Source organism: Gadus chalcogrammus, chromosome 12 (assembly GCF_026213295.1).
Source record: "Gadus chalcogrammus isolate NIFS_2021 chromosome 12, NIFS_Gcha_1.0, whole genome shotgun sequence".
NCBI classification, from domain to species: Eukaryota; Metazoa; Chordata; class Actinopteri; order Gadiformes; family Gadidae; genus Gadus; species Gadus chalcogrammus.
In genome coordinates, this window is record NC_079423.1 from 8,618,634 (window position 1) to 8,641,725 (window position 23,092).

Genomic DNA, 23,092 nt, shown 5'->3' on the forward strand with positions numbered 1-23,092 from the left:
TGTGAAACATGAGGACAGTATAGTGATACTGCCAGCAGGGAGCACCAGAGAGCTGAACCGACAGTTGTACATTTCTTAAACTTTCACCAACACAAACACGCACGCTCACTTCAGATCATGGGAGGACGTCAAAAATCACCACCCATTCTCTGACACTTTAACCGTTAACCTTGGTTCAAACATTTAACATCACACGCACACGCAGTGTATTTCAGATAATTAATGAATTCAGATGTCACAATGATCGTTTACATGGATAAGGAGTCCTACTGAATCAATTACTGCCGTTTATATCTAACTAATGATTGTTTTTGTAAAAGTGTAACGTCGAGCCTCAGCAGCTTTCTCACTCCTTATGTGCTACTGTATAAAACCTGGTTTTGCGCCTGCACTAATTGCTTACGGCCATACCACCCTGAACACGCCCGATCTCGTCTGATCTCGGAAGCTAAGCAGGGTCGGGCCTGGTTAGTACTTGGATGGGAGACCGCCTGGGAATACCAGGTGCTGTAAGCTTTTTCTTTTTCAACTCGAGCTCATTGACTCCGTGGCCTACCGTGGCGTACCGTGACCTGATGTTTACTGCCAACCGCTTTGGAGGATTTAAGCAACATACAAAAACTGACAACGTCTCTCAAAACTATTTTTGTGAAACATGAGGACAGTATAGTGATACTGCCAGCAGGGAGCACCAGAGAGCTGAACCGACAGTTGTACATTTCTTAAACTTTCACCAACACAAACACGCACGCTCACTTCAGATCATGGGAGGACGTCAAAAAATCACCACCCATTCTCTGACACTTTAACCGTTAACCTTGGTTCAAACATTTAACATCACACGCACACGCAGTGTATTTCAGATAATTAATGAATTCAGATGTCACAATGATCGTTTACATGGATAAGGAGTCCTACTGAATCAATTACTGCCGTTTATATCTAACTAATGATTGTTTTTGTAAAAGTGTAACGTCGAGCCTCAGCAGCTTTCTCACTCCTTATGTGCTACTGTATAAAACCTGGTTTTGCGCCTGCACTAATTGCTTACGGCCATACCACCCTGAACACGCCCGATCTCGTCTGATCTCGGAAGCTAAGCAGGGTCGGGCCTGGTTAGTACTTGGATGGGAGACCGCCTGGGAATACCAGGTGCTGTAAGCTTTTTCTTTTTCAACTCGAGCTCATTGACTCCGTGGCCTACCGTGGCGTACCGTGACCTGATGTTTACTGCCAACCGCTTTGGAGGATTTAAGCAACATACAAAAACTGACAACGTCTCTCAAAACTATTTTTGTGAAACATGAGGACAGTATAGTGATACTGCCAGCAGGGAGCACCAGAGAGCTGAACCGACAGTTGTACATTTCTTAAACTTTCACCAACACAAACACGCACGCTCACTTCAGATCATGGGAGGACGTCAAAAAATCACCACCCATTCTCTGACACTTTAACCGTTAACCTTGGTTCAAACATTTAACATCACACGCACACGCAGTGTATTTCAGATAATTAATGAATTCAGATGTCACAATGATCGTTTACATGGATAAGGAGTCCTACTGAATCAATTACTGCCGTTTATATCTAACTAATGATTGTTTTTGTAAAAGTGTAACGTCGAGCCTCAGCAGCTTTCTCACTCCTTATGTGCTACTGTATAAAACCTGGTTTTGCGCCTGCACTAATTGCTTACGGCCATACCACCCTGAACACGCCCGATCTCGTCTGATCTCGGAAGCTAAGCAGGGTCGGGCCTGGTTAGTACTTGGATGGGAGACCGCCTGGGAATACCAGGTGCTGTAAGCTTTTTCTTTTTCAACTCGAGCTCATTGACTCCGTGGCCTACCGTGGCGTACCGTGACCTGATGTTTACTGCCAACCGCTTTGGAGGATTTAAGCAACATACAAAAACTGACAACGTCTCTCAAAACTATTTTTGTGAAACATGAGGACAGTATAGTGATACTGCCAGCAGGGAGCACCAGAGAGCTGAACCGACAGTTGTACATTTCTTAAACTTTCACCAACACAAACACGCACGCTCACTTCAGATCATGGGAGGACGTCAAAAAATCACCACCCATTCTCTGACACTTTAACCGTTAACCTTGGTTCAAACATTTAACATCACACGCACACGCAGTGTATTTCAGATAATTAATGAATTCAGATGTCACAATGATCGTTTACATGGATAAGGAGTCCTACTGAATCAATTACTGCCGTTTATATCTAACTAATGATTGTTTTTGTAAAAGTGTAACGTCGAGCCTCAGCAGCTTTCTCACTCCTTATGTGCTACTGTATAAAACCTGGTTTTGCGCCTGCACTAATTGCTTACGGCCATACCACCCTGAACACGCCCGATCTCGTCTGATCTCGGAAGCTAAGCAGGGTCGGGCCTGGTTAGTACTTGGATGGGAGACCGCCTGGGAATACCAGGTGCTGTAAGCTTTTTCTTTTTCAACTCGAGCTCATTGACTCCGTGGCCTACCGTGGCGTACCGTGACCTGATGTTTACTGCCAACCGCTTTGGAGGATTTAAGCAACATACAAAAACTGACAACGTCTCTCAAAACTATTTTTGTGAAACATGAGGACAGTATAGTGATACTGCCAGCAGGGAGCACCAGAGAGCTGAACCGACAGTTGTACATTTCTTAAACTTTCACCAACACAAACACGCACGCTCACTTCAGATCATGGGAGGACGTCAAAAAATCACCACCCATTCTCTGACACTTTAACCGTTAACCTTGGTTCAAACATTTAACATCACACGCACACGCAGTGTATTTCAGATAATTAATGAATTCAGATGTCACAATGATCGTTTACATGGATAAGGAGTCCTACTGAATCAATTACTGCCGTTTATATCTAACTAATGATTGTTTTTGTAAAAGTGTAACGTCGAGCCTCAGCAGCTTTCTCACTCCTTATGTGCTACTGTATAAAACCTGGTTTTGCGCCTGCACTAATTGCTTACGGCCATACCACCCTGAACACGCCCGATCTCGTCTGATCTCGGAAGCTAAGCAGGGTCGGGCCTGGTTAGTACTTGGATGGGAGACCGCCTGGGAATACCAGGTGCTGTAAGCTTTTTCTTTTTCAACTCGAGCTCATTGACTCCGTGGCCTACCGTGGCGTACCGTGACCTGATGTTTACTGCCAACCGCTTTGGAGGATTTAAGCAACATACAAAAACTGACAACGTCTCTCAAAACTATTTTTGTGAAACATGAGGACAGTATAGTGATACTGCCAGCAGGGAGCACCAGAGAGCTGAACCGACAGTTGTACATTTCTTAAACTTTCACCAACACAAACACGCACGCTCACTTCAGATCATGGGAGGACGTCAAAAAATCACCACCCATTCTCTGACACTTTAACCGTTAACCTTGGTTCAAACATTTAACATCACACGCACACGCAGTGTATTTCAGATAATTAATGAATTCAGATGTCACAATGATCGTTTACATGGATAAGGAGTCCTACTGAATCAATTACTGCCGTTTATATCTAACTAATGATTGTTTTTGTAAAAGTGTAACGTCGAGCCTCAGCAGCTTTCTCACTCCTTATGTGCTACTGTATAAAACCTGGTTTTGCGCCTGCACTAATTGCTTACGGCCATACCACCCTGAACACGCCCGATCTCGTCTGATCTCGGAAGCTAAGCAGGGTCGGGCCTGGTTAGTACTTGGATGGGAGACCGCCTGGGAATACCAGGTGCTGTAAGCTTTTTCTTTTTCAACTCGAGCTCATTGACTCCGTGGCCTACCGTGGCGTACCGTGACCTGATGTTTACTGCCAACCGCTTTGGAGGATTTAAGCAACATACAAAAACTGACAACGTCTCTCAAAACTATTTTTGTGAAACATGAGGACAGTATAGTGATACTGCCAGCAGGGAGCACCAGAGAGCTGAACCGACAGTTGTACATTTCTTAAACTTTCACCAACACAAACACGCACGCTCACTTCAGATCATGGGAGGACGTCAAAAAATCACCACCCATTCTCTGACACTTTAACCGTTAACCTTGGTTCAAACATTTAACATCACACGCACACGCAGTGTATTTCAGATAATTAATGAATTCAGATGTCACAATGATCGTTTACATGGATAAGGAGTCCTACTGAATCAATTACTGCCGTTTATATCTAACTAATGATTGTTTTTGTAAGAGTGTAACGTCGAGCCTCAGCAGCTTTCTCACTCCTTATGTGCTACTGTATAAAACCTGGTTTTGCGCCTGCACTAATTGCTTACGGCCATACCACCCTGAACACGCCCGATCTCGTCTGATCTCGGAAGCTAAGCAGGGTCGGGCCTGGTTAGTACTTGGATGGGAGACCGCCTGGGAATACCAGGTGCTGTAAGCTTTTTCTTTTTCAACTCGAGCTCATTGACTCCGTGGCCTACCGTGGCGTACCGTGACCTGATGTTTACTGCCAACCGCTTTGGAGGATTTAAGCAACATACAAAAACTGACAACGTCTCTCAAAACTATTTTTGTGAAACATGAGGACAGTATAGTGATACTGCCAGCAGGGAGCACCAGAGAGCTGAACCGACAGTTGTACATTTCTTAAACTTTCACCAACACAAACACGCACGCTCACTTCAGATCATGGGAGGACGTCAAAAAATCACCACCCATTCTCTGACACTTTAACCGTTAACCTTGGTTCAAACATTTAACATCACACGCACACGCAGTGTATTTCAGATAATTAATGAATTCAGATGTCACAATGATCGTTTACATGGATAAGGAGTCCTACTGAATCAATTACTGCCGTTTATATCTAACTAATGATTGTTTTTGTAAAAGTGTAACGTCGAGCCTCAGCAGCTTTCTCACTCCTTATGTGCTACTGTATAAAACCTGGTTTTGCGCCTGCACTAATTGCTTACGGCCATACCACCCTGAACACGCCCGATCTCGTCTGATCTCGGAAGCTAAGCAGGGTCGGGCCTGGTTAGTACTTGGATGGGAGACCGCCTGGGAATACCAGGTGCTGTAAGCTTTTTCTTTTTCAACTCGAGCTCATTGACTCCGTGGCCTACCGTGGCGTACCGTGACCTGATGTTTACTGCCAACCGCTTTGGAGGATTTAAGCAACATACAAAAACTGACAACGTCTCTCAAAACTATTTTTGTGAAACATGAGGACAGTATAGTGATACTGCCAGCAGGGAGCACCAGAGAGCTGAACCGACAGTTGTACATTTCTTAAACTTTCACCAACACAAACACGCACGCTCACTTCAGATCATGGGAGGACGTCAAAAAATCACCACCCATTCTCTGACACTTTAACCGTTAACCTTGGTTCAAACATTTAACATCACACGCACACGCAGTGTATTTCAGATAATTAATGAATTCAGATGTCACAATGATCGTTTACATGGATAAGGAGTCCTACTGAATCAATTACTGCCGTTTATATCTAACTAATGATTGTTTTTGTAAAAGTGTAACGTCGAGCCTCAGCAGCTTTCTCACTCCTTATGTGCTACTGTATAAAACCTGGTTTTGCGCCTGCACTAATTGCTTACGGCCATACCACCCTGAACACGCCCGATCTCGTCTGATCTCGGAAGCTAAGCAGGGTCGGGCCTGGTTAGTACTTGGATGGGAGACCGCCTGGGAATACCAGGTGCTGTAAGCTTTTTCTTTTTCAACTCGAGCTCATTGCCTCCGTGGCCTACCGTGGCGTACCGTGACCTGATGTTTACTGCCAACCGCTTTGGAGGATTTAAGCAACATACAAAAACTGACAACGTCTCTCAAAACTATTTTTGTGAAACATGAGGACAGTATAGTGATACTGCCAGCAGGGAGCACCAGAGAGCTGAACCGACAGTTGTACATTTCTTAAACTTTCACCAACACAAACACGCACGCTCACTTCAGATCATGGGAGGACGTCAAAAAATCACCACCCATTCTCTGACACTTTAACCGTTAACCTTGGTTCAAACATTTAACATCACACGCACACGCAGTGTATTTCAGATAATTAATGAATTCAGATGTCACAATGATCGTTTACATGGATAAGGAGTCCTACTGAATCAATTACTGCCGTTTATATCTAACTAATGATTGTTTTTGTAAAAGTGTAACGTCGAGCCTCAGCAGCTTTCTCACTCCTTATGTGCTACTGTATAAAACCTGGTTTTGCGCCTGCACTAATTGCTTACGGCCATACCACCCTGAACACGCCCGATCTCGTCTGATCTCGGAAGCTAAGCAGGGTCGGGCCTGGTTAGTACTTGGATGGGAGACCGCCTGGGAATACCAGGTGCTGTAAGCTTTTTCTTTTTCAACTCGAGCTCATTGACTCCGTGGCCTACCGTGGCGTACCGTGACCTGATGTTTACTGCCAACCGCTTTGGAGGATTTAAGCAACATACAAAAACTGACAACGTCTCTCAAAACTATTTTTGTGAAACATGAGGACAGTATAGTGATACTGCCAGCAGGGAGCACCAGAGAGCTGAACCGACAGTTGTACATTTCTTAAACTTTCACCAACACAAACACGCACGCTCACTTCAGATCATGGGAGGACGTCAAAAAATCACCACCCATTCTCTGACACTTTAACCGTTAACCTTGGTTCAAACATTTAACATCACACGCACACGCAGTGTATTTCAGATAATTAATGAATTCAGATGTCACAATGATCGTTTACATGGATAAGGAGTCCTACTGAATCAATTACTGCCGTTTATATCTAACTAATGATTGTTTTTGTAAAAGTGTAACGTCGAGCCTCAGCAGCTTTCTCACTCCTTATGTGCTACTGTATAAAACCTGGTTTTGCGCCTGCACTAATTGCTTACGGCCATACCACCCTGAACACGCCCGATCTCGTCTGATCTCGGAAGCTAAGCAGGGTCGGGCCTGGTTAGTACTTGGATGGGAGACCGCCTGGGAATACCAGGTGCTGTAAGCTTTTTCTTTTTCAACTCGAGCTCATTGACTCCGTGGCCTACCGTGGCGTACCGTGACCTGATGTTTACTGCCAACCGCTTTGGAGGATTTAAGCAACATACAAAAACTGACAACGTCTCTCAAAACTATTTTTGTGAAACATGAGGACAGTATAGTGATACTGCCAGCAGGGAGCACCAGAGAGCTGAACCGACAGTTGTACATTTCTTAAACTTTCACCAACACAAACACGCACGCTCACTTCAGATCATGGGAGGACGTCAAAAAATCACCACCCATTCTCTGACACTTTAACCGTTAACCTTGGTTCAAACATTTAACATCACACGCACACGCAGTGTATTTCAGATAATTAATGAATTCAGATGTCACAATGATCGTTTACATGGATAAGGAGTCCTACTGAATCAATTACTGCCGTTTATATCTAACTAATGATTGTTTTTGTAAAAGTGTAACGTCGAGCCTCAGCAGCTTTCTCACTCCTTATGTGCTACTGTATAAAACCTGGTTTTGCGCCTGCACTAATTGCTTACGGCCATACCACCCTGAACACGCCCGATCTCGTCTGATCTCGGAAGCTAAGCAGGGTCGGGCCTGGTTAGTACTTGGATGGGAGACCGCCTGGGAATACCAGGTGCTGTAAGCTTTTTCTTTTTCAACTCGAGCTCATTGACTCCGTGGCCTACCGTGGCGTACCGTGACCTGATGTTTACTGCCAACCGCTTTGGAGGATTTAAGCAACATACAAAAACTGACAACGTCTCTCAAAACTATTTTTGTGAAACATGAGGACAGTATAGTGATACTGCCAGCAGGGAGCACCAGAGAGCTGAACCGACAGTTGTACATTTCTTAAACTTTCACCAACACAAACACGCACGCTCACTTCAGATCATGGGAGGACGTCAAAAAATCACCACCCATTCTCTGACACTTTAACCGTTAACCTTGGTTCAAACATTTAACATCACACGCACACGCAGTGTATTTCAGATAATTAATGAATTCAGATGTCACAATGATCGTTTACATGGATAAGGAGTCCTACTGAATCAATTACTGCCGTTTATATCTAACTAATGATTGTTTTTGTAAAAGTGTAACGTCGAGCCTCAGCAGCTTTCTCACTCCTTATGTGCTACTGTATAAAACCTGGTTTTGCGCCTGCACTAATTGCTTACGGCCATACCACCCTGAACACGCCCGATCTCGTCTGATCTCGGAAGCTAAGCAGGGTCGGGCCTGGTTAGTACTTGGATGGGAGACCGCCTGGGAATACCAGGTGCTGTAAGCTTTTTCTTTTTCAACTCGAGCTCATTGACTCCGTGGCCTACCGTGGCGTACCGTGACCTGATGTTTACTGCCAACCGCTTTGGAGGATTTAAGCAACATACAAAAACTGACAACGTCTCTCAAAACTATTTTTGTGAAACATGAGGACAGTATAGTGATACTGCCAGCAGGGAGCACCAGAGAGCTGAACCGACAGTTGTACATTTCTTAAACTTTCACCAACACAAACACGCACGCTCACTTCAGATCATGGGAGGACGTCAAAAAATCACCACCCATTCTCTGACACTTTAACCGTTAACCTTGGTTCAAACATTTAACATCACACGCACACGCAGTGTATTTCAGATAATTAATGAATTCAGATGTCACAATGATCGTTTACATGGATAAGGAGTCCTACTGAATCAATTACTGCCGTTTATATCTAACTAATGATTGTTTTTGTAAAAGTGTAACGTCGAGCCTCAGCAGCTTTCTCACTCCTTATGTGCTACTGTATAAAACCTGGTTTTGCGCCTGCACTAATTGCTTACGGCCATACCACCCTGAACACGCCCGATCTCGTCTGATCTCGGAAGCTAAGCAGGGTCGGGCCTGGTTAGTACTTGGATGGGAGACCGCCTGGGAATACCAGGTGCTGTAAGCTTTTTCTTTTTCAACTCGAGCTCATTGACTCCGTGGCCTACCGTGGCGTACCGTGACCTGATGTTTACTGCCAACCGCTTTGGAGGATTTAAGCAACATACAAAAACTGACAACGTCTCTCAAAACTATTTTTGTGAAACATGAGGACAGTATAGTGATACTGCCAGCAGGGAGCACCAGAGAGCTGAACCGACAGTTGTACATTTCTTAAACTTTCACCAACACAAACACGCACGCTCACTTCAGATCATGGGAGGACGTCAAAAAATCACCACCCATTCTCTGACACTTTAACCGTTAACCTTGGTTCAAACATTTAACATCACACGCACACGCAGTGTATTTCAGATAATTAATGAATTCAGATGTCACAATGATCGTTTACATGGATAAGGAGTCCTACTGAATCAATTACTGCCGTTTATATCTAACTAATGATTGTTTTTGTAAAGTGTAACGTCGAGCCTCAGCAGCTTTCTCACTCCTTATGTGCTACTGTATAAAACCTGGTTTTGCGCCTGCACTAATTGCTTACGGCCATACCACCCTGAACACGCCCGATCTCGTCTGATCTCGGAAGCTAAGCAGGGTCGGGCCTGGTTAGTACTTGGATGGGAGACCGCCTGGGAATACCAGGTGCTGTAAGCTTTTTCTTTTTCAACTCGAGCTCATTGACTCCGTGGCCTACCGTGGCGTACCGTGACCTGATGTTTACTGCCAACCGCTTTGGAGGATTTAAGCAACATACAAAAACTGACAACGTCTCTCAAAACTATTTTTGTGAAACATGAGGACAGTATAGTGATACTGCCAGCAGGGAGCACCAGAGAGCTGAACCGACAGTTGTACATTTCTTAAACTTTCACCAACACAAACACGCACGCTCACTTCAGATCATGGGAGGACGTCAAAAAATCACCACCCATTCTCTGACACTTTAACCGTTAACCTTGGTTCAAACATTTAACATCACACGCACACGCAGTGTATTTCAGATAATTAATGAATTCAGATGTCACAATGATCGTTTACATGGATAAGGAGTCCTACTGAATCAATTACTGCCGTTTATATCTAACTAATGATTGTTTTTGTAAAAGTGTAACGTCGAGCCTCAGCAGCTTTCTCACTCCTTATGTGCTACTGTATAAAACCTGGTTTTGCGCCTGCACTAATTGCTTACGGCCATACCACCCTGAACACGCCCGATCTCGTCTGATCTCGGAAGCTAAGCAGGGTCGGGCCTGGTTAGTACTTGGATGGGAGACCGCCTGGGAATACCAGGTGCTGTAAGCTTTTTCTTTTTCAACTCGAGCTCATTGACTCCGTGGCCTACCGTGGCGTACCGTGACCTGATGTTTACTGCCAACCGCTTTGGAGGATTTAAGCAACATACAAAAACTGACAACGTCTCTCAAAACTATTTTTGTGAAACATGAGGACAGTATAGTGATACTGCCAGCAGGGAGCACCAGAGAGCTGAACCGACAGTTGTACATTTCTTAAACTTTCACCAACACAAACACGCACGCTCACTTCAGATCATGGGAGGACGTCAAAAAATCACCACCCATTCTCTGACACTTTAACCGTTAACCTTGGTTCAAACATTTAACATCACACGCACACGCAGTGTATTTCAGATAATTAATGAATTCAGATGTCACAATGATCGTTTACATGGATAAGGAGTCCTACTGAATCAATTACTGCCGTTTATATCTAACTAATGATTGTTTTTGTAAAAGTGTAACGTCGAGCCTCAGCAGCTTTCTCACTCCTTATGTGCTACTGTATAAAACCTGGTTTTGCGCCTGCACTAATTGCTTACGGCCATACCACCCTGAACACGCCCGATCTCGTCTGATCTCGGAAGCTAAGCAGGGTCGGGCCTGGTTAGTACTTGGATGGGAGACCGCCTGGGAATACCAGGTGCTGTAAGCTTTTTCTTTTTCAACTCGAGCTCATTGACTCCGTGGCCTACCGTGGCGTACCGTGACCTGATGTTTACTGCCAACCGCTTTGGAGGATTTAAGCAACATACAAAAACTGACAACGTCTCTCAAAACTATTTTTGTGAAACATGAGGACAGTATAGTGATACTGCCAGCAGGGAGCACCAGAGAGCTGAACCGACAGTTGTACATTTCTTAAACTTTCACCAACACAAACACGCACGCTCACTTCAGATCATGGGAGGACGTCAAAAAATCACCACCCATTCTCTGACACTTTAACCGTTAACCTTGGTTCAAACATTTAACATCACACGCACACGCAGTGTATTTCAGATAATTAATGAATTCAGATGTCACAATGATCGTTTACATGGATAAGGAGTCCTACTGAATCAATTACTGCCGTTTATATCTAACTAATGATTGTTTTTGTAAAAGTGTAACGTCGAGCCTCAGCAGCTTTCTCACTCCTTATGTGCTACTGTATAAAACCTGGTTTTGCGCCTGCACTAATTGCTTACGGCCATACCACCCTGAACACGCCCGATCTCGTCTGATCTCGGAAGCTAAGCAGGGTCGGGCCTGGTTAGTACTTGGATGGGAGACCGCCTGGGAATACCAGGTGCTGTAAGCTTTTTCTTTTTCAACTCGAGCTCATTGACTCCGTGGCCTACCGTGGCGTACCGTGACCTGATGTTTACTGCCAACCGCTTTGGAGGATTTAAGCAACATACAAAAACTGACAACGTCTCTCAAAACTATTTTTGTGAAACATGAGGACAGTATAGTGATACTGCCAGCAGGGAGCACCAGAGAGCTGAACCGACAGTTGTACATTTCTTAAACTTTCACCAACACAAACACGCACGCTCACTTCAGATCATGGGAGGACGTCAAAAAATCACCACCCATTCTCTGACACTTTAACCGTTAACCTTGGTTCAAACATTTAACATCACACGCACACGCAGTGTATTTCAGATAATTAATGAATTCAGATGTCACAATGATCGTTTACATGGATAAGGAGTCCTACTGAATCAATTACTGCCGTTTATATCTAACTAATGATTGTTTTTGTAAAAGTGTAACGTCGAGCCTCAGCAGCTTTCTCACTCCTTATGTGCTACTGTATAAAACCTGGTTTTGCGCCTGCACTAATTGCTTACGGCCATACCACCCTGAACACGCCCGATCTCGTCTGATCTCGGAAGCTAAGCAGGGTCGGGCCTGGTTAGTACTTGGATGGGAGACCGCCTGGGAATACCAGGTGCTGTAAGCTTTTTCTTTTTCAACTCGAGCTCATTGACTCCGTGGCCTACCGTGGCGTACCGTGACCTGATGTTTACTGCCAACCGCTTTGGAGGATTTAAGCAACATACAAAAACTGACAACGTCTCTCAAAACTATTTTTGTGAAACATGAGGACAGTATAGTGATACTGCCAGCAGGGAGCACCAGAGAGCTGAACCGACAGTTGTACATTTCTTAAACTTTCACCAACACAAACACGCACGCTCACTTCAGATCATGGGAGGACGTCAAAAAATCACCACCCATTCTCTGACACTTTAACCGTTAACCTTGGTTCAAACATTTAACATCACACGCACACGCAGTGTATTTCAGATAATTAATGAATTCAGATGTCACAATGATCGTTTACATGGATAAGGAGTCCTACTGAATCAATTACTGCCGTTTATATCTAACTAATGATTGTTTTTGTAAAAGTGTAACGTCGAGCCTCAGCAGCTTTCTCACTCCTTATGTGCTACTGTATAAAACCTGGTTTTGCGCCTGCACTAATTGCTTACGGCCATACCACCCTGAACACGCCCGATCTCGTCTGATCTCGGAAGCTAAGCAGGGTCGGGCCTGGTTAGTACTTGGATGGGAGACCGCCTGGGAATACCAGGTGCTGTAAGCTTTTTCTTTTTCAACTCGAGCTCATTGACTCCGTGGCCTACCGTGGCGTACCGTGACCTGATGTTTACTGCCAACCGCTTTGGAGGATTTAAGCAACATACAAAAACTGACAACGTCTCTCAAAACTATTTTTGTGAAACATGAGGACAGTATAGTGATACTGCCAGCAGGGAGCACCAGAGAGCTGAACCGACAGTTGTACATTTCTTAAACTTTCACCAACACAAACACGCACGCTCACTTCAGATCATGGGAGGACGTCAAAAAATCACCACCCATTCTCTGACACTTTAACCGTTAACCTTGGTTCAAACATTTAACATCACACGCACACGCAGTGTATTTCAGATAATTAATGAATTCAGATGTCACAATGATCGTTTACATGGATAAGGAGTCCTACTGAATCAATTACTGCCGTTTATATCTAACTAATGATTGTTTTTGTAAAAGTGTAACGTCGAGCCTCAGCAGCTTTCTCACTCCTTATGTGCTACTGTATAAAACCTGGTTTTGCGCCTGCACTAATTGCTTACGGCCATACCACCCTGAACACGCCCGATCTCGTCTGATCTCGGAAGCTAAGCAGGGTCGGGCCTGGTTAGTACTTGGATGGGAGACCGCCTGGGAATACCAGGTGCTGTAAGCTTTTTCTTTTTCAACTCGAGCTCATTGACTCCGTGGCCTACCGTGGCGTACCGTGACCTGATGTTTACTGCCAACCGCTTTGGAGGATTTAAGCAACATACAAAAACTGACAACGTCTCTCAAAACTATTTTTGTGAAACATGAGGACAGTATAGTGATACTGCCAGCAGGGAGCACCAGAGAGCTGAACCGACAGTTGTACATTTCTTAAACTTTCACCAACACAAACACGCACGCTCACTTCAGATCATGGGAGGACGTCAAAAAATCACCACCCATTCTCTGACACTTTAACCGTTAACCTTGGTTCAAACATTTAACATCACACGCACACGCAGTGTATTTCAGATAATTAATGAATTCAGATGTCACAATGATCGTTTACATGGATAAGGAGTCCTACTGAATCAATTACTGCCGTTTATATCTAACTAATGATTGTTTTTGTAAAAGTGTAACGTCGAGCCTCAGCAGCTTTCTCACTCCTTATGTGCTACTGTATAAAACCTGGTTTTGCGCCTGCACTAATTGCTTACGGCCATACCACCCTGAACACGCCCGATCTCGTCTGATCTCGGAAGCTAAGCAGGGTCGGGCCTGGTTAGTACTTGGATGGGAGACCGCCTGGGAATACCAGGTGCTGTAAGCTTTTTCTTTTTCAACTCGAGCTCATTGACTCCGTGGCCTACCGTGGCGTACCGTGACCTGATGTTTACTGCCAACCGCTTTGGAGGATTTAAGCAACATACAAAAACTGACAACGTCTCTCAAAACTATTTTTGTGAAACATGAGGACAGTATAGTGATACTGCCAGCAGGGAGCACCAGAGAGCTGAACCGACAGTTGTACATTTCTTAAACTTTCACCAACACAAACACGCACGCTCACTTCAGATCATGGGAGGACGTCAAAAAATCACCACCCATTCTCTGACACTTTAACCGTTAACCTTGGTTCAAACATTTAACATCACACGCACACGCAGTGTATTTCAGATAATTAATGAATTCAGATGTCACAATGATCGTTTACATGGATAAGGAGTCCTACTGAATCAATTACTGCCGTTTATATCTAACTAATGATTGTTTTTGTAAGAGTGTAACGTCGAGCCTCAGCAGCTTTCTCACTCCTTATGTGCTACTGTATAAAACCTGGTTTTGCGCCTGCACTAATTGCTTACGGCCATACCACCCTGAACACGCCCGATCTCGTCTGATCTCGGAAGCTAAGCAGGGTCGGGCCTGGTTAGTACTTGGATGGGAGACCGCCTGGGAATACCAGGTGCTGTAAGCTTTTTCTTTTTCAACTCGAGCTCATTGACTCCGTGGCCTACCGTGGCGTACCGTGACCTGATGTTTACTGCCAACCGCTTTGGAGGATTTAAGCAACATACAAAAACTGACAACGTCTCTCAAAACTATTTTTGTGAAACATGAGGACAGTATAGTGATACTGCCAGCAGGGAGCACCAGAGAGCTGAACCGACAGTTGTACATTTCTTAAACTTTCACCAACACAAACACGCACGCTCACTTCAGATCATGGGAGGACGTCAAAAAATCACCACCCATTCTCTGACACTTTAACCGTTAACCTTGGTTCAAACATTTAACATCACACGCACACGCAGTGTATTTCAGATAATTAATGAATTCAGATGTCACAATGATCGTTTACATGGATAAGGAGTCCTACTGAATCAATTACTGCCGTTTATATCTAACTAATGATTGTTTTTGTAAAAGTGTAACGTCGAGCCTCAGCAGCTTTCTCACTCCTTATGTGCTACTGTATAAAACCTGGTTTTGCGCCTGCACTAATTGCTTACGGCCATACCACCCTGAACACGCCCGATCTCGTCTGATCTCGGAAGCTAAGCAGGGTCGGGCCTGGTTAGTACTTGGATGGGAGACCGCCTGGGAATACCAGGTGCTGTAAGCTTTTTCTTTTTCAACTCGAGCTCATTGACTCCGTGGCCTACCGTGGCGTACCGTGACCTGATGTTTACTGCCAACCGCTTTGGAGGATTTAAGCAACATACAAAAACTGACAACGTCTCTCAAAACTATTTTTGTGAAACATGAGGACAGTATAGTGATACTGCCAGCAGGGAGCACCAGAGAGCTGAACCGACAGTTGTACATTTCTTAAACTTTCACCAACACAAACACGCACGCTCACTTCAGATCATGGGAGGACGTCAAAAAATCACCACCCATTCTCTGACACTTTAACCGTTAACCTTGGTTCAAACATTTAACATCACACGCACACGCAGTGTATTTCAGATAATTAATGAATTCAGATGTCACAATGATCGTTTACATGGATAAGGAGTCCTACTGAATCAATTACTGCCGTTTATATCTAACTAATGATTGTTTTTGTAAGAGTGTAACGTCGAGCCTCAGCAGCTTTCTCACTCCTTATGTGCTACTGTATAAAACCTGGTTTTGCGCCTGCACTAATTGCTTACGGCCATACCACCCTGAACACGCCCGATCTCGTCTGATCTCGGAAGCTAAGCAGGGTCGGGCCTGGTTAGTACTTGGATGGGAGACCGCCTGGGAATACCAGGTGCTGTAAGCTTTTTCTTTTTCAACTCGAGCTCATTGCCTCCGTGGCCTACCGTGGCGTACCGTGACCTGATGTTTACTGCCAACCGCTTTGGAGGATTTAAGCAACATACAAAAACTGACAACGTCTCTCAAAACTATTTTTGTGAAACATGAGGACAGTATAGTGATACTGCCAGCAGGGAGCACCAGAGAGCTGAACCGACAGTTGTACATTTCTTAAACTTTCACCAACACAAACACGCACGCTCACTTCAGATCATGGGAGGACGTCAAAAAATCACCACCCATTCTCTGACACTTTAACCGTTAACCTTGGTTCAAACATTTAACATCACACGCACACGCAGTGTATTTCAGATAATTAATGAATTCAGATGTCACAATGATCGTTTACATGGATAAGGAGTCCTACTGAATCAATTACTGCCGTTTATATCTAACTAATGATTGTTTTTGTAAGAGTGTAACGTCGAGCCTCAGCAGCTTTCTCACTCCTTATGTGCTACTGTATAAAACCTGGTTTTGCGCCTGCACTAATTGCTTACGGCCATACCACCCTGAACACGCCCGATCTCGTCTGATCTCGGAAGCTAAGCAGGGTCGGGCCTGGTTAGTACTTGGATGGGAGACCGCCTGGGAATACCAGGTGCTGTAAGCTGTTTCTTTTTCAACTCGAGCTCATTGCCTCCGTGGCCTACCGTGGCGTACCGTGACCTGATGTTTACTGCCAACCGCTTTGGAGGATTTAAGCAACATACAAAAACTGACAACGTCTCTCAAAACTATTTTTGTGAAACATGAGGACAGTATAGTGATACTGCCAGCAGGGAGCACCAGAGAGCTGAACCGACAGTTGTACATTTCTTAAACTTTCACCAACACAAACACGCACGCTCACTTCAGATCATGGGAGGACGTCAAAAAATCACCACCCATTCTCTGACACTTTAACCGTTAACCTTGGTTCAAACATTTAACATCACACGCACACGCAGTGTATTTCAGATAATTAATGAATTCAGATGTCACAATGATCGTTTACATGGATAAGGAGTCCTACTGAATCAATTACTGCCGTTTATATCTAACTAATGATTGTTTTTGTAAGAGTGTAACGTCGAGCCTCAGCAGCTTTCTCACTCCTTATGTGCTACTGTATAAAACCTGGTTTTGCGCCTGCACTAATTGCTTACGGCCATACCACCCTGAACACGCCCGATCTCGTCTGATCCCGTTCAGGTGTGCAACCAGGAAGTGAGCAGTGAGCAGAGAGAGCAGGTGGAGAGAGCAGGTGGACTTTTTTGTTTGTGCTAGATTTAAAGTGAGTGAGTGTGTTTTACTTTTTGTTTTAGTTTTTTTTTTATTCCCCCAGCAGCTTGCTGTTCGGGGGAACGTCTTTTTTGTTTTTGTTTGTGTGTGTGTGTTTGAATGAGTGACGTAATGGAGAGGAGAGAGCGAGTAGAGAGGAGTAGGACGGATCTCATGGCAACTGACAGCGGACCGGCAAGCACAACGACACAGAATATGGACAACGGCATGGAGCAGACATCGCCCAAGAACACCGACCATGGAAAGACCCCGACCACGAGCAGGATCATGGACAACGGCAAGACGCAGCAACCGACAAAGAACGCCGACATTGGAAAGGAAACGACTATGAGAAGGATCACGGACAACAGTAAAAGTACCTCGGAACTTCTTCAAAGCACAGATAAGAAATTTGAGAAGGAGCTTACCTTGGCGGTAGAGATCGTTGGAGATGAGATGGTGACTATGATGGAGCTTCTAAGTGAGGTTAAAAAAACGTGCGGGGTGGTGAATGGATGCCGTTTTAAAATGCCCAAAAAGTACGAAATAACAATGGACAATGTTGAAGGGAAGGATAAACTGTTAGATGGGATTAGAATAAAGAAGAGCACGGTAGTGGCAAAAGAAATTAGAAATGACGAATTAGTTGTATCTTTTTTAAACTTGCCGACGTACATTGTGGATGGTGTCATTCTTGCCAAACTTGCAGAATGGGGAGTTAAGGCAATCTCGCCAATTAAAAGAAGAATGTGGCCAGGAACTGACATAGCCGATGGAACCAGGTTCTTGAAGGTCCGGTTCACTGAAACAGTGAAATCGCTACCTTACACAACGAAGTTCGAAACACTAGAGGGGGGAGAGTACTTCCGCGTGATCCATGACAGGCAGATGAAAGTATGCAGATTATGTATAAAACCGGGTCACATCTTCCGAGAATGCCCAGAATTCAGATGTCACAGTTGTAAAAAACAGGGACACTATGCAAGGGAGTGTGTTCCAGAAGCAGCGGAGAGAGAGGATGTCAGCGTCGCGGAGGAGGTCAACGTCGCGGAGGAGGTCAACAGCACTGACGGCGAGGAGGAGGAGCCGGAGGACAGCGACGAGGACGACATGCAGACGGAGGGAGACCTAGGGGGCGTCCCAGAGAGCAGGGCGGAGACCATGGTGCAGAACCAAAGACGGCATCCCCTGAGTGACGTCGCAGCAGGAGACGTGTTGGGAGCTGTGGGGCAGGAGGAGAGCCGGTCCGGAGAGGAATCGAGTGGAGAGAAGGCTCCTCGCGAGACGACTCCAGCAGACGGAACCGGCAGCGTTGGGGTAAAGGAGCATGGAGATGGAAACCGAGACGAGAGGGAAACTGCGATGGACTTCATGATTATCGAGGATATTTCAGAGGCAGAGAGTGTAAGCAGACCGCAGAAGGAACGAAAGGCGGAGGAGACCACAAAGAAAAGAAAAGCTGCGCTCCAAGCTGAGGAGAAAAGGAGGAAGAGGGAGGAAAGAAGGACAAAATGAAGGTTGGGAATGAAACCGTAATTATGTGTTTAATGTTAAGCTTGATTTCATTCAACACAAATGGGCTAAGGAATCAAAGCAAATTTGGAAAACTATTAATTAAATGTAAAAATAATGACATGTTATGTCTGCAAGAAACGAACTGGACAGACCATATCATGAAAGATATAAAAACGAAATGGACAGACATTATGTATGCAAACCATGGTACGGATAGATCATGTGGGGTAGCAATCCTGATAAAAAATAATACTGTAGAAAACCTCAAAGAAATCTACAAAGATAAAAAAGGAAGAGTCATAATCATAGAATTTAAATACAAAAAGATAGAGTACAGAATAATTAATATATATGCACCAAATATAGAAGCAGACAGGAAGGCTTTTTTTTTGGATTTAGGAAAATGGTGTGTGGGAAACTGTATAATAGTGGGAGATTTTAATTTAAAAAGTACAAGGTTGGATATGGCAAGAGGGAAGGAATTTAAAAATGATGCTTCAAGAAAGGTTTTTCTGAAAACAATGGAGGAAAAACAATTAATTGATGTATGGAGAAACGAAAACCCAAACAGGAGAGAGTACTCAAGAAGGCAAATGGTAATGGGGGAATTAAAACAAAGCCGAATAGACTTGTGTATAGCACATCAGACAATGGTTAAATTTATAAAAAATATGATGTATAAATTCACATCATTCAGTGACCATGCAATCCTGTCAATAGAGGTTGGTACTGGGATAGAGAGAAGGGGAGGAGGAGTGTGGTGCCTAAACAGTACTCTCCTAGAGGAAGAGGGATATAGAAATAAAATAGTGGCCTGCATAGAGAATGGAAGAAAGAACATGGACATGTGTAGAAACAAGGGATTATGGTGGGAAAGACTGAAGCAAAAGATAAGGACAATAAGTATTAGATATGCAAAGGTCCGGGCTTTTATAGAAAGAGAGAAAATAAAATGTTTGAAGGATGAGCTGGCAGAAGAGGCAGAAAGAATTGATAAGGATCCAAAACATAGCATAGAAAAATACATAAAGGTGAAATCCAAACTGGACGTTTATGAACAGAATAAATGTATGGGGGCAATAACAAGGAGTAGGGAGAAATATGCGATGAAGGGGGAGAGATGCACAGGCTATTTTTTGGGATTAGAAAAAAGGAAACAGGAAAGGGTATATATTGAAGAGTTAGAAAATGAAAATGGAGAGATAATAAATGATTTTGTAGACATTATTGGAAATGTTGGGACATTTTATAAAAATCTATACAAAAAAGGAAATGCAAAGAAGGAAGATATAAATACAGTATTAGGTAATATTAATAAAACGATAACAAATGATGAGAAAAGTATGTGTGATGACAACATCAAAGACATAGAAATAAAGGAAGCAATAATGTCATTAAATACCAATAAAAGTCCGGGAACAGATGGCCTTACAAGTGAATTTTATAAAACATTCATAGACGATCTGCTACCAATTTTAAACATACTTTATGCAGAGATGGAGAAGGAGCAGGAGATACCAGAGTCGCTGGCAACAGGACTAATAACGATCATATATAAAAATAAGGGAAGCAAAAGAAAACTGGAAAACTATAGACCGCTAACTGTACTAAACACGGATTACAAGATCTTAACAAAGGTATTAGCAAACAGAATAAAAACAGCAGCACCAACAATCATAGCACCAACACAGGCGTATGGGATACCAGGGAGGGACATATCGGACATTATTTGCACAATAAGGGACACAATCGAATGCATGGGGAAGGATGGTGGAATTATTTTAAGTATGGACCTTAATAAGGCCTTCGATAGGGTTGAGCATAGTTTTTTATTTTGCACATTAGAAAAATTTGGTTTTGGGCAAAGAATAATCAACTGGATTAAATTATTGTACAAAAATGCAAGGAGTAGGATAAAAATAAATGGAGCTATAACAGATCCTTTTCCATTGGAAAGATCTGTGAGGCAAGGGTGCCCGCTATCGGCAGTACTTTACAGCTTAACTGCAGAAAGTCTCGCGGAAATGATAAAGAAGGATAAGGAAATAGAGGGGATAAAATTGCCAAATGGGGGTGAAAGCAAAATACAGCAATATGCTGATGACACCACATGTATGGTAAAAAATATGAATAGCGTGAAAAGGATAATGGGAAAAATGGAAATATATGGGAGAGCAGCAGGGGCTAAAGTAAATATAGACAAAACTGAAATAATGTACGTCGGAAATATAAACCAAAATGATTGTAACATACCTTTTAGAGTTTCAAATGATTATATGAAAATATTGGGGATAAATATGGGAGTGAAAGAAAAGGAGGCGAGAGATGAGACATGGAATGGGGTAATAAATAAAGTGAAAAACACATTAAATGCGTGGAAGCCGAGGAGATTGAAATTAAAGGGGAAGGTTTTAGTGGTAAATGCATTAATACTATCCCAGATTGTCTATGCCTTGACTGTGATAGACATGCCAGAGTGGGTGCACAAAGAGCTAAACGCCACAATTACAAATTACATTTGGGATGGGAAACTGGCAAGAATAGCACAAAAGACACTGATAGGGAAATATGAAGAAGGAGGATTGAAATTGGTGGACTTGAATATTAAGAAAAAAGCAATACGAATAAAAACTGTTAAAAAGTATCTGTATGATAGGGTTGATTATGGATGGAAAAATGTTTTTAAGGAATATTTATATAAAAATGGAAGATGTGAAGAAAACGGTCTAATAATGATAATGAAAAACTCCATGTATGAGAAAGTGCCTAGATATTATAAAGAGGTGTTTGATGCATGGGGGAAATACAGAATAAACATTAAATATGAATGCACAAAATACAGTCAGGTAATAAATCAACCAATATGGTGTAACCCATTGATAAAAATGAACAATAACATGCTATGGGATAAAAAAATATTTTATTCTGGACTAACACAAATAAAACATTGCCTATATGAATTCATACCTGGGTTTCTAAGATACCAGGCTATAATAGACACAGTTAAGGAGTATGATGAAGAAATGAACGAAACCACTACTGTAAATATGTACGATAAAATAAAAGAAAGCATACCAATAGATTGGGTGAGGCAAATAGAAAATAACGTGGTTATAGAAAGGAAAATAACGTTCCCCGAGTTATATATAGAAAATAATGGGGAAAAAAGGCCACTAAGGGATTCAAAGGTAAAGGACTACTACAAAGCGCTGATCCAAAAGGAATTTAAGGAACCTGCATCGGAAAAGGTTTGGGAAAAGGTGTTCCCAGGTATGGAAGGAAATCAAATATGGAAGCAGTGGAATGTAAGCAAAAATAGTATAGAATGTCAGGATCATGATTTTAAATTACGGCACAACAGACTGTACACAAATGTGGTGATACACCAAATAAATAAGGATGTAAGAAGGGAGTGCGATATATGCAAAACTGATCCGGAGACATTAATGCATTTGTATTATGAGTGTGACAAATTGAAGATCTTTTTCATGAAGCTAAAGGAATTCTTGCAGGAGAACTGGGGGAAGCAGTATTTTGAGGGAAAGGACTGGAAAAAAACATTTCTGTTTGGAGTATGGGAAAAGAAGGAGAAAGTAAACATAAATATGATAAACTATGTACTAAGTCATGCTAGATATGCTGTATGGCTAAGAAGGAATCTAGCGCATTTTGAACAAAAAATAATATCTGTCTGGGCCTACTTTGTATCAGGGTTGAAAAAAGACATAAGTTTAATTTTTAAGTATGAAAAGGAAGAATTTCAACATTTTGTTAATGGATGCAGTTTCATTTCTGTCAATGACAAAGGGAAACTGATGTATAAGATTGAATAATGCATGGCAGGAGGACCTATTTGTTGAAATGCTGATGTTATTGTTTACTTTTATTTTATTTATTTTGTGATTTTACATTTGAATTCAAGTATATGTTTTTTCCCCTCTGTGTAGATTACGAAAAAAAAAAAAAAAAAAAAAAAAAAAAAAAAAAAAAAAAAACACGCCCGATCTCGTCTGATCTCGGAAGCTAAGCAGGGTCGGGCCTGGTTAGTACTTGGATGGGAGACCGCCTGGGAATACCAGGTGCTGTAAGCTGTTTCTTTTTCAACTCGAGCTCATTGCCTCCATGGCCTACCGTGGCGTACCGTGACCTGATGTTTACTGCCAACCGCTTTGGAGGATTTAAGCAACATACAAAAACTGACAACGTCTCTCA

The 23,092-nt window shown here is 43.0% G+C and overlaps 26 non-coding genes across 26 annotated transcripts; all 26 read left to right on the forward strand.

Moving 5' to 3' along the window:
* Nucleotides 1–397: 397 nt before the first annotated feature.
* LOC130397374 (5S ribosomal RNA) lies at nt 398–516 on the forward strand. Its single transcript, XR_008899966.1, has one exon. It is a non-coding gene; the product is annotated as a 5S ribosomal RNA (ribosomal RNA).
* A 529-nt stretch (nt 517–1,045) lies between these two features.
* LOC130397375 (5S ribosomal RNA) lies at nt 1,046–1,164 on the forward strand. Its single transcript, XR_008899967.1, has one exon. It is a non-coding gene; the product is annotated as a 5S ribosomal RNA (ribosomal RNA).
* Nucleotides 1,165–1,693: 529 nt separating this feature from the next.
* Nucleotides 1,694–1,812, forward strand: LOC130397376 (5S ribosomal RNA). The gene has a single exon (XR_008899968.1). It is a non-coding gene; the product is annotated as a 5S ribosomal RNA (ribosomal RNA).
* Nucleotides 1,813–2,341: 529 nt separating this feature from the next.
* On the forward strand, nt 2,342–2,460 carry LOC130397377 (5S ribosomal RNA). Its single transcript, XR_008899969.1, has one exon. It is a non-coding gene; the product is annotated as a 5S ribosomal RNA (ribosomal RNA).
* Nucleotides 2,461–2,989: 529 nt separating this feature from the next.
* Nucleotides 2,990–3,108, forward strand: LOC130397378 (5S ribosomal RNA). The gene has a single exon (XR_008899970.1). It is a non-coding gene; the product is annotated as a 5S ribosomal RNA (ribosomal RNA).
* A 529-nt stretch (nt 3,109–3,637) lies between these two features.
* On the forward strand, nt 3,638–3,756 carry LOC130397379 (5S ribosomal RNA). Its single transcript, XR_008899971.1, has one exon. It is a non-coding gene; the product is annotated as a 5S ribosomal RNA (ribosomal RNA).
* A 529-nt stretch (nt 3,757–4,285) lies between these two features.
* LOC130397380 (5S ribosomal RNA) lies at nt 4,286–4,404 on the forward strand. The gene has a single exon (XR_008899972.1). It is a non-coding gene; the product is annotated as a 5S ribosomal RNA (ribosomal RNA).
* A 529-nt stretch (nt 4,405–4,933) lies between these two features.
* Nucleotides 4,934–5,052, forward strand: LOC130397382 (5S ribosomal RNA). The gene has a single exon (XR_008899975.1). It is a non-coding gene; the product is annotated as a 5S ribosomal RNA (ribosomal RNA).
* A 529-nt stretch (nt 5,053–5,581) lies between these two features.
* Nucleotides 5,582–5,700, forward strand: LOC130397383 (5S ribosomal RNA). The gene has a single exon (XR_008899976.1). It is a non-coding gene; the product is annotated as a 5S ribosomal RNA (ribosomal RNA).
* Nucleotides 5,701–6,229: 529 nt separating this feature from the next.
* On the forward strand, nt 6,230–6,348 carry LOC130397384 (5S ribosomal RNA). Its single transcript, XR_008899977.1, has one exon. It is a non-coding gene; the product is annotated as a 5S ribosomal RNA (ribosomal RNA).
* A 529-nt stretch (nt 6,349–6,877) lies between these two features.
* On the forward strand, nt 6,878–6,996 carry LOC130397385 (5S ribosomal RNA). The gene has a single exon (XR_008899978.1). It is a non-coding gene; the product is annotated as a 5S ribosomal RNA (ribosomal RNA).
* Nucleotides 6,997–7,525: 529 nt separating this feature from the next.
* Nucleotides 7,526–7,644, forward strand: LOC130397386 (5S ribosomal RNA). The gene has a single exon (XR_008899980.1). It is a non-coding gene; the product is annotated as a 5S ribosomal RNA (ribosomal RNA).
* A 529-nt stretch (nt 7,645–8,173) lies between these two features.
* LOC130397387 (5S ribosomal RNA) lies at nt 8,174–8,292 on the forward strand. The gene has a single exon (XR_008899981.1). It is a non-coding gene; the product is annotated as a 5S ribosomal RNA (ribosomal RNA).
* A 529-nt stretch (nt 8,293–8,821) lies between these two features.
* LOC130397388 (5S ribosomal RNA) lies at nt 8,822–8,940 on the forward strand. Its single transcript, XR_008899982.1, has one exon. It is a non-coding gene; the product is annotated as a 5S ribosomal RNA (ribosomal RNA).
* Nucleotides 8,941–9,468: 528 nt separating this feature from the next.
* On the forward strand, nt 9,469–9,587 carry LOC130397389 (5S ribosomal RNA). The gene has a single exon (XR_008899983.1). It is a non-coding gene; the product is annotated as a 5S ribosomal RNA (ribosomal RNA).
* A 529-nt stretch (nt 9,588–10,116) lies between these two features.
* Nucleotides 10,117–10,235, forward strand: LOC130397390 (5S ribosomal RNA). Its single transcript, XR_008899984.1, has one exon. It is a non-coding gene; the product is annotated as a 5S ribosomal RNA (ribosomal RNA).
* Nucleotides 10,236–10,764: 529 nt separating this feature from the next.
* LOC130397391 (5S ribosomal RNA) lies at nt 10,765–10,883 on the forward strand. Its single transcript, XR_008899986.1, has one exon. It is a non-coding gene; the product is annotated as a 5S ribosomal RNA (ribosomal RNA).
* Nucleotides 10,884–11,412: 529 nt separating this feature from the next.
* LOC130397393 (5S ribosomal RNA) lies at nt 11,413–11,531 on the forward strand. The gene has a single exon (XR_008899988.1). It is a non-coding gene; the product is annotated as a 5S ribosomal RNA (ribosomal RNA).
* A 529-nt stretch (nt 11,532–12,060) lies between these two features.
* Nucleotides 12,061–12,179, forward strand: LOC130397394 (5S ribosomal RNA). The gene has a single exon (XR_008899989.1). It is a non-coding gene; the product is annotated as a 5S ribosomal RNA (ribosomal RNA).
* A 529-nt stretch (nt 12,180–12,708) lies between these two features.
* LOC130397395 (5S ribosomal RNA) lies at nt 12,709–12,827 on the forward strand. Its single transcript, XR_008899990.1, has one exon. It is a non-coding gene; the product is annotated as a 5S ribosomal RNA (ribosomal RNA).
* Nucleotides 12,828–13,356: 529 nt separating this feature from the next.
* Nucleotides 13,357–13,475, forward strand: LOC130397396 (5S ribosomal RNA). Its single transcript, XR_008899992.1, has one exon. It is a non-coding gene; the product is annotated as a 5S ribosomal RNA (ribosomal RNA).
* Nucleotides 13,476–14,004: 529 nt separating this feature from the next.
* On the forward strand, nt 14,005–14,123 carry LOC130397397 (5S ribosomal RNA). The gene has a single exon (XR_008899993.1). It is a non-coding gene; the product is annotated as a 5S ribosomal RNA (ribosomal RNA).
* Nucleotides 14,124–14,652: 529 nt separating this feature from the next.
* Nucleotides 14,653–14,771, forward strand: LOC130397398 (5S ribosomal RNA). Its single transcript, XR_008899994.1, has one exon. It is a non-coding gene; the product is annotated as a 5S ribosomal RNA (ribosomal RNA).
* Nucleotides 14,772–15,300: 529 nt separating this feature from the next.
* On the forward strand, nt 15,301–15,419 carry LOC130397399 (5S ribosomal RNA). Its single transcript, XR_008899995.1, has one exon. It is a non-coding gene; the product is annotated as a 5S ribosomal RNA (ribosomal RNA).
* A 529-nt stretch (nt 15,420–15,948) lies between these two features.
* On the forward strand, nt 15,949–16,067 carry LOC130397400 (5S ribosomal RNA). Its single transcript, XR_008899996.1, has one exon. It is a non-coding gene; the product is annotated as a 5S ribosomal RNA (ribosomal RNA).
* A 529-nt stretch (nt 16,068–16,596) lies between these two features.
* Nucleotides 16,597–16,715, forward strand: LOC130397401 (5S ribosomal RNA). Its single transcript, XR_008899997.1, has one exon. It is a non-coding gene; the product is annotated as a 5S ribosomal RNA (ribosomal RNA).
* Nucleotides 16,716–23,092: the final 6,377 nt, after the last annotated feature.